Source organism: Manis javanica, chromosome 2 (genome assembly GCF_040802235.1).
Source record: "Manis javanica isolate MJ-LG chromosome 2, MJ_LKY, whole genome shotgun sequence".
Lineage (NCBI taxonomy): Eukaryota > Metazoa > Chordata > Mammalia > Pholidota > Manidae > Manis > Manis javanica.
This window is the reverse complement of record NC_133157.1, coordinates 139,820,185-139,826,674: the sequence shown is the minus strand read 5'-3', so window position 1 is coordinate 139,826,674 and position 6,490 is coordinate 139,820,185. Positions and strand designations below refer to the sequence as shown.

At 38.3% G+C, this 6,490-nt stretch overlaps 1 long non-coding RNA gene across 1 annotated transcript; it reads right to left on the bottom strand.

Annotated features, from left to right (window-relative positions):
* Nucleotides 1-2,002: 2,002 nt before the first annotated feature.
* On the bottom strand, nt 2,003-6,258 carry LOC140847896 (uncharacterized). The gene is made up of 3 exons (XR_012128162.1): nt 4,934-6,258; nt 4,403-4,635; nt 2,003-3,611 (listed from the first exon to the last, which is right to left on the bottom strand). It is a non-coding gene; the product is annotated as an uncharacterized lncRNA (long non-coding RNA).
* Nucleotides 6,259-6,490: the final 232 nt, after the last annotated feature.

Sequence of the window (6,490 nt, the reverse complement as noted above, 5' to 3'; positions counted from 1 at the left end):
TATCCAGGAAAATAAACATTTTTCAAAATTCCTGAAAGAAAATTCAAAGTAATATTTGATTATGGAAAAGTGTTGAGTCTATTGAATATAAAAAGGATATAGACTATAAATATCTTAAAGGCATGCTTGTAGCCAGCAAAAAAATTAATTTGGCAGGTGCTTTGTTTTGAAGAAAGACATTTGTGTTGACTATGTTCATTTATAATTTAGTCTTACACTGCTTAAATAATAATTTTAGTCTTTGTGTCATCACATTTTAATACCGTGATGAAGCAGATAAGTGGAAATGCTCATACTTAAAATGAACCTCTAGATTCAATCAAGTGGATCACCTTGACAGTTATTCCAGATTTCCCAGATGAGATGAAGGGCCGATGCTGTATGTCACAGTCCTTTTCCTTCAGTAGCTTTTATACATTTTCAGTTGGTGTAATTTTATTGTGATTCATGTCAATTTGAATTAAATTTGGAAACATTTTAGTCTCAAATCGTGTATTATGACCTTTTCAAAGGCATCTGCTCTCCAAAACATCATATTTTAAGACAAATGTGGTGACATATAGCAAAAAAACATATTTGATTTTTCCCATTGCTATTTAAAATCTACTTCAAACTTATTTACAAATAGTTTGCTCACAATTCTCATTTCAAGGAGAAATGTAGGTTAGTACATAACAAACTTACTGGATATAATAAGTGTGTCCAGTACAAAGAGAACTGTAACTGTCTGTGATTGGAGCTCTTTTTCAGACTAATGTGCAGTGGCAGCAGGATTTGTCTATAGCAGGAATGGAGTGCATTATAGGAGCCAAGGTCAGGGAGGCAGGTAGAGGCCTGGTTACCTAGGGCCTGAGTCCCACTGACATGACTTCACATTTATTCTCAGATGGGGATCTGTTGCAAGGACTCACACAGAGGATTCAGTATGTGAGGAACTCTGAAGTCAGTTTAAGTTATAAGAAAAAAAGAGGGAAAACCTTTCACAACATATAATTTACCACCTCCAAGTCTCACGTAAATGGTTTTTTTTTTTTTTTTGAGACTTCCCTAGGTGGTAAAGCTCTGCAAATTCTTAGGGGGAGTGGATAGTGGGGCCGAATTCATTGTTTTAAGTATACAATACTGATTAGGCAGGAGGATCACACAAAATTCAGTAAACAGGAATGTGTATGCATGAGGAAAAGGTGAATTGATGAATGCAGTAACATTTTTCAAAACACGTATGTTAGAGTTACATATTAACAACAAATATGTTATTAGGTACTTGTGAGACACAAACTCCAACAAGAATGGGCTGACGTGGAAATACAACGATTTGAGTCAGAGAGTTTGCTAGAAGCTGCCTCCTACTATACCAATGAGAGACAGGACTTAAAGAAGAGATTAAATCAAGCCCTAAGTCAGGTATGTGTGAAATTTAACATACCAACAGTTAATCTATAGCTAATGAAATAATACACAGTGTTTTAGAATATTAATTTCTGTGGACAGCTTTTATATTTTCATTACAACAAATTTATTACAATTCTGTCTTTACAATGCACTTATTAAACTCTGACTTTAGTTCTGCCATTTATATTATGCATTTTTTCTTACAATATTTATCCTTAGGAAAACAGAATTATGCATCACTCTTCACATCAGTTGACGCTTTATTTGTTAGTACCAACCATTGTTTTTTTTTTATAGATCTCTCTTTTGCCATGATGAGGCAATCCAAATAAAATCACAGCATAATGTTTAATGGAATGTTTCAGAAAGTTGTAATTTTTGTTACCTTCACTGTTGCAGATGTAGAATACATTTATTTTGTGGATTTCAGGTTAATTGTACAAAAGGTCATTATATAAACCAGTTGAAATGAGATACTTCCATCATTTCCTTCCTCTTTACATATTCCGTAAAAATGTGGAAAGATTCAGATCATGTATAGTATGTATCCAAACATAGAGAATTAAGAAAATTATCTACATCCAGCTGTTAGTCAGAAAAAATAGATATGAGTGAGGTGGAAAAAGAGTAAGGACAGGAAAAAGCCCACTGAAAAAGACCCAGAGTTAATCAGTTAACGCTCAAAAGGCCAGGAACAACTTGGCCTGGAATGTTTGAATATTCCCCAGATAAAGGAGGGTACCTCAGCATAGCCCATGTCTTTATTGTGTTAATTATGCAGGCCCAATTTATTTTTTCACTTTACCTATCTGCTGGTCTGTTTCTCCTTCACCACTAATCAAATAACTTGCAACCCAGGCAACTAATTTAGCATGCAGGCCCAGCTGTAAACAGCATAGTAAAAGGCAGGAAGTTAAGTAAGATTCTTATCTTACTCTTTCCCAAGTGGTACTTGAGGGTTCTGATGCTTTTCTACATTCTTACCATATCTGTCATCATCTGTCTTTTTTATTGTAGCCATCCTATAGTGGGTATGAAATGGCATCTCACTGTGGTTTTGATTTGCATTTTTCTGATGAATAATGTTTTTGAGCATCTTTTCCTATGCTTATTATCCATTCAGTTATCTTCTTTGAAGAACTGGCTGTTCAATTCCTTTGCCTATTTTAATATTGGACTGTCTTCTTATAAGTGAATTAAAAGAGTTATTTCTATATTCTAGATACAGATCCCTTGTCAGATAAAGGGTTTTCAAGTATTTTCTCCTATTCTATAGCTTGCCTTTTCACTGTCCTGATGAATCCAGTTAATCTGCTTATCTCCTTTGGTGTCATCTAAGTAACCATTGCCAAATCCAGTCACAACGATACACACCTTTGTTTTTTCCTTTGGGTTTTATAATTTTTGCGCTTACATGTTGAGTTGACTTTGTATATATGCTACAAAGTAGAGGTCTGATTTTATTCTTCTGTATATGGATATTCAGTGGCCCCTAGTACCATGGGTTAAAAAGATTATTCTTGACCCATTTAACCTTTTGGCACCCTCGTTGAAAATCAGTTCACCAGAGTTTATTTTGTATTCCCAATTCTAATACGGTTGCAGCATGTCTATCCTTATGCCAGTACCAAATCAAATATTGTGAGGACTCTTTCACGGTCATCTTGAATATTACCAGTTGCTTCTCTCAGCTCATGCAGACACTTTCAGCTTCAGAGAGCCTTTGTCCAGCTTGTGCCCTGCTGGCTGTGCCATGATGGGAAGTCAGGCTAACAACAAAGGTAGAGCCCATTCTCTTTCTTTTCTCCATTCACACCTTTAGTCTCTCACCAGTGTTCCTCCACCTCACTCCCATTTGCATGTCTGGGTCGCAGGATCTGCTGACTCAGTCTGTGTAGTTCATTATGTTTCGGTGACTCACTATAGGGCATAGACTGATCCATAGATTTCACCATCTAGGAAGGAAGAGATGAAGTCTGGGCTTTTGGCTTTCTCTTTGGAAGTCTTGCTAATCTGTCATCTTGCAATTCACAATTAAATCTTCTTTTGACCTGGTTCTTGTGTGTAATCCTGAGGCCAACCTTGTTCTTGGTGCTGATCCTATGTTCTCAGAAACCTCAGTTCTCTGTATCCACCTCCTTTTACTTAAATCGAAAGAGATGGATAGCTATACTTTATAGCTCAGTGCATAATTGACAGAATCCTATTTCTTCCTATCCCTAGAAAAAAAAAAAAAACGTCAAGAGTACAATTCTTAAAAGTGAGGTAATTATTCAACCAAGTCATTGAATAAACAATTGACTTAATCAGAATTTCAAAGCTAAATTGTATGATAGGCAGAAGTACTACGGTGCAACATAAAGATGAGATGGTCTTACCTCCCCATACTGACAACCTTGAGGTAAGATAAAGGAGAAATTGTACTTAAATAGTCCAAAGGACACTGCATTTATTTTACTACTGAGATTAAAAATGATTCCTTAATGTTCTCTTTATTTCCTCACTGAGGAAAGTAAAATGAAGATTGAGTGCTAGACTGACTAATAAATACTCCATGCTGTCTATTAGAATTTCAGTTAATTAAAATCGGACAAAAGGCGTCATTTTTGGCTACGAAAGTATTTCAGTTGTTATTCTTTAAATCCTATGTCTCTCCTTGCTTACCAGTCTTCCCTATCCCCTAACTTGAGGAAAAATTCTGAAGAGGCATGTATGCCTAGGGGTAAGAATTTGTAATTGAAAGGAACCCTAGAAAAACTTCTTAGGTCTTCTAGTCATCTGCTTCTTCTCATTAGCATTGTTTTCCATTAATAAATTAATCTCAACATTTATTATAACCCATTTTAAAGGGGACTCATTTCTACTGTTTGGCACCCTTGTTGAAAATCAGTTCACCACAAATAAGTTAGTTTTCATATTATCCCTTTTTTCACCACTTTTCTGCTTATCTGTTTTACCCTAATAAACTCCCAGGTTCAGTAGCTTAAATAACATTATCTTATTCACAAACCTCCATCAGGAAAGTGTGGCCAGGACAGCTTGTCTCTGCTTCCTTCAGCTTTAGCTGGGACAGCTCGAAGGCTGAGGCTGGAATCATTTGAAGGCTAGTTCACTCACATGTCCGATTGTTGGTGCCAGGCCCTGGCTGGGACTTTAGTTGGGCTGGGCAGCTGGAACACCTGGCCTATCCAGGCCAACCAGCCTTGGAATTCATACAGCATCACCTTCACCATATTCTGTTCACTGGGAGAAAGTCAGTAAGGTTGGCCCATAACCTTCCTTTTTAAAATAAATTAATGGATGTTTTAAAAGTGGAGACACATTTAAAAAGCACAATTTTTCATTACCCTCCCACATGAAAAACATACTCCAATCACTATGTTATATACTTGAAACCAGTGTAATATCATATGTCACCTATACTTAAAAATAAAAAAGCCAAAGAGACAACAACAAAGTATATATCCATGTAGCCAAAACACTGGTCAAGATATATAAAACATTTCCATAAAAAAGGAAAAGGCAAAAAACACACACTCACCCGTACCCTATACCTGCATGCCAAGCCTCAGTGACGATGGCATCCAGTTCAGGCTGGAGTCTGAGATCTTACATCTTCATCAGGTGCAGATGGGACAGGAGCCTGGGCTGTGGTTTCTACAGTTTAGCCCTTGGAGTACAATTCCTCTCAATACAAAGATTGAGAACTGAAGAGCCAAGTCATCTACCACCACCCACAGAGCCAACATTCTGCTGACCTGCTCAAGACTCTCATTCAGAATGGAAAATGGGAGACACATTAGTCCATAGCAATTCTGAAAGTTCTCTGAGGAAGACTTAGTCCTAATCATGGGAATGCCTCTCCGTGGCCCTTTGCTGTGCCTCTGAGCTCTCAGTTCTGTCTTGTTCATAAGAGAGGACCTGTGTTTGCATCTGTTTTTTCAGCCTGCTTCCTCCCTGTAGAACTTCTAAGACCCAAAGGCCTCTTTTCATTTGTATTCTCTCCATCTCTCAGTCCAGGCTACCAGGCAGTGTTTTTGCTAATACTGTTTTTAAACAGTTTCCTGTGAATTTTATTGGGGTTCATGCCAATAGGAAAGGGACCCTCATGAGTCATTTTGAGATAAGCTCTTCACTTTGGGCTTCCTGTGAAGCTGTTGTAGGATGGTGCCTTAAAATGTATAAACTCTGAAGATCCTTAGAAGAAGTTGAGGCACCACCATAAATCTTTCTGAGATCCTAACAAAGGATTTTACAGTCTTGGCTGCAACGTTAGGTTGTGTTTTCTCCTGGCAGCACCCTGGCTTTTATCTCAGTTCAGAAGTCATTTCTTTTAGAATTATTTGGCAATTAGACATGAGGAAAGGCTGTAATTTTGGGAAACAGATATCTGACCCTAGTAAGCCCTAGTTCCTTTATGTGTAAAATTCTTCAGCTTATCTTGCTCACTGATCTTTACTTCCAGCTGCTTTGGAGCAAGAGTCCCCTTTCCTCCAGGTTCCAGTGTCACTGTCTTTCCCTGCCTAGAAGCCCTTGCTGTCAGCCTCTTCAGGGGCCGTCAGGCTTCCACTAACATGCTCCCGGAGGCCCTGCTGGTTTTCATTCTGACTCTTCTCCACCTCCTTCGAGGTTCCATCTATTGCCCTGTTCAAAGGCACTCTTTTTGTGTTTTAGTTGTTTTGTTTTGTTTTTTAATGGCAGCACCCCATTTTTAATATCAGTATCTGTGCCAGTTATTTATTGCTGCATGATGAACCACCTCAAAACCTAGTGGCTCAAAACAGTACTTATTTTGTTCACAAATCTACAGTTTAGGCAAGGCTCAGTGAGGCGAGCTTCTTTCTTCTCCACTTGGCATCATCTGGGATGATACACCACTGGGGGACTAGCATCACCTAAAGGTGCCACATGCACTTGTTTGGCAGTTGAAGTCAGCTTTTGGCTGGCACAGAAGCTACATCAGTCTCAGTTGGCACATCTCTGTGAGGATTCACTAGGTGCCCTGGGTGCTTCACAGCAAGGGGGCTGGGTTCCTAGGGTAAGCCCCCCTAGAGAGAGAATATCAGATGGAAGCTGTATTTACACTTTCTAACCAAGC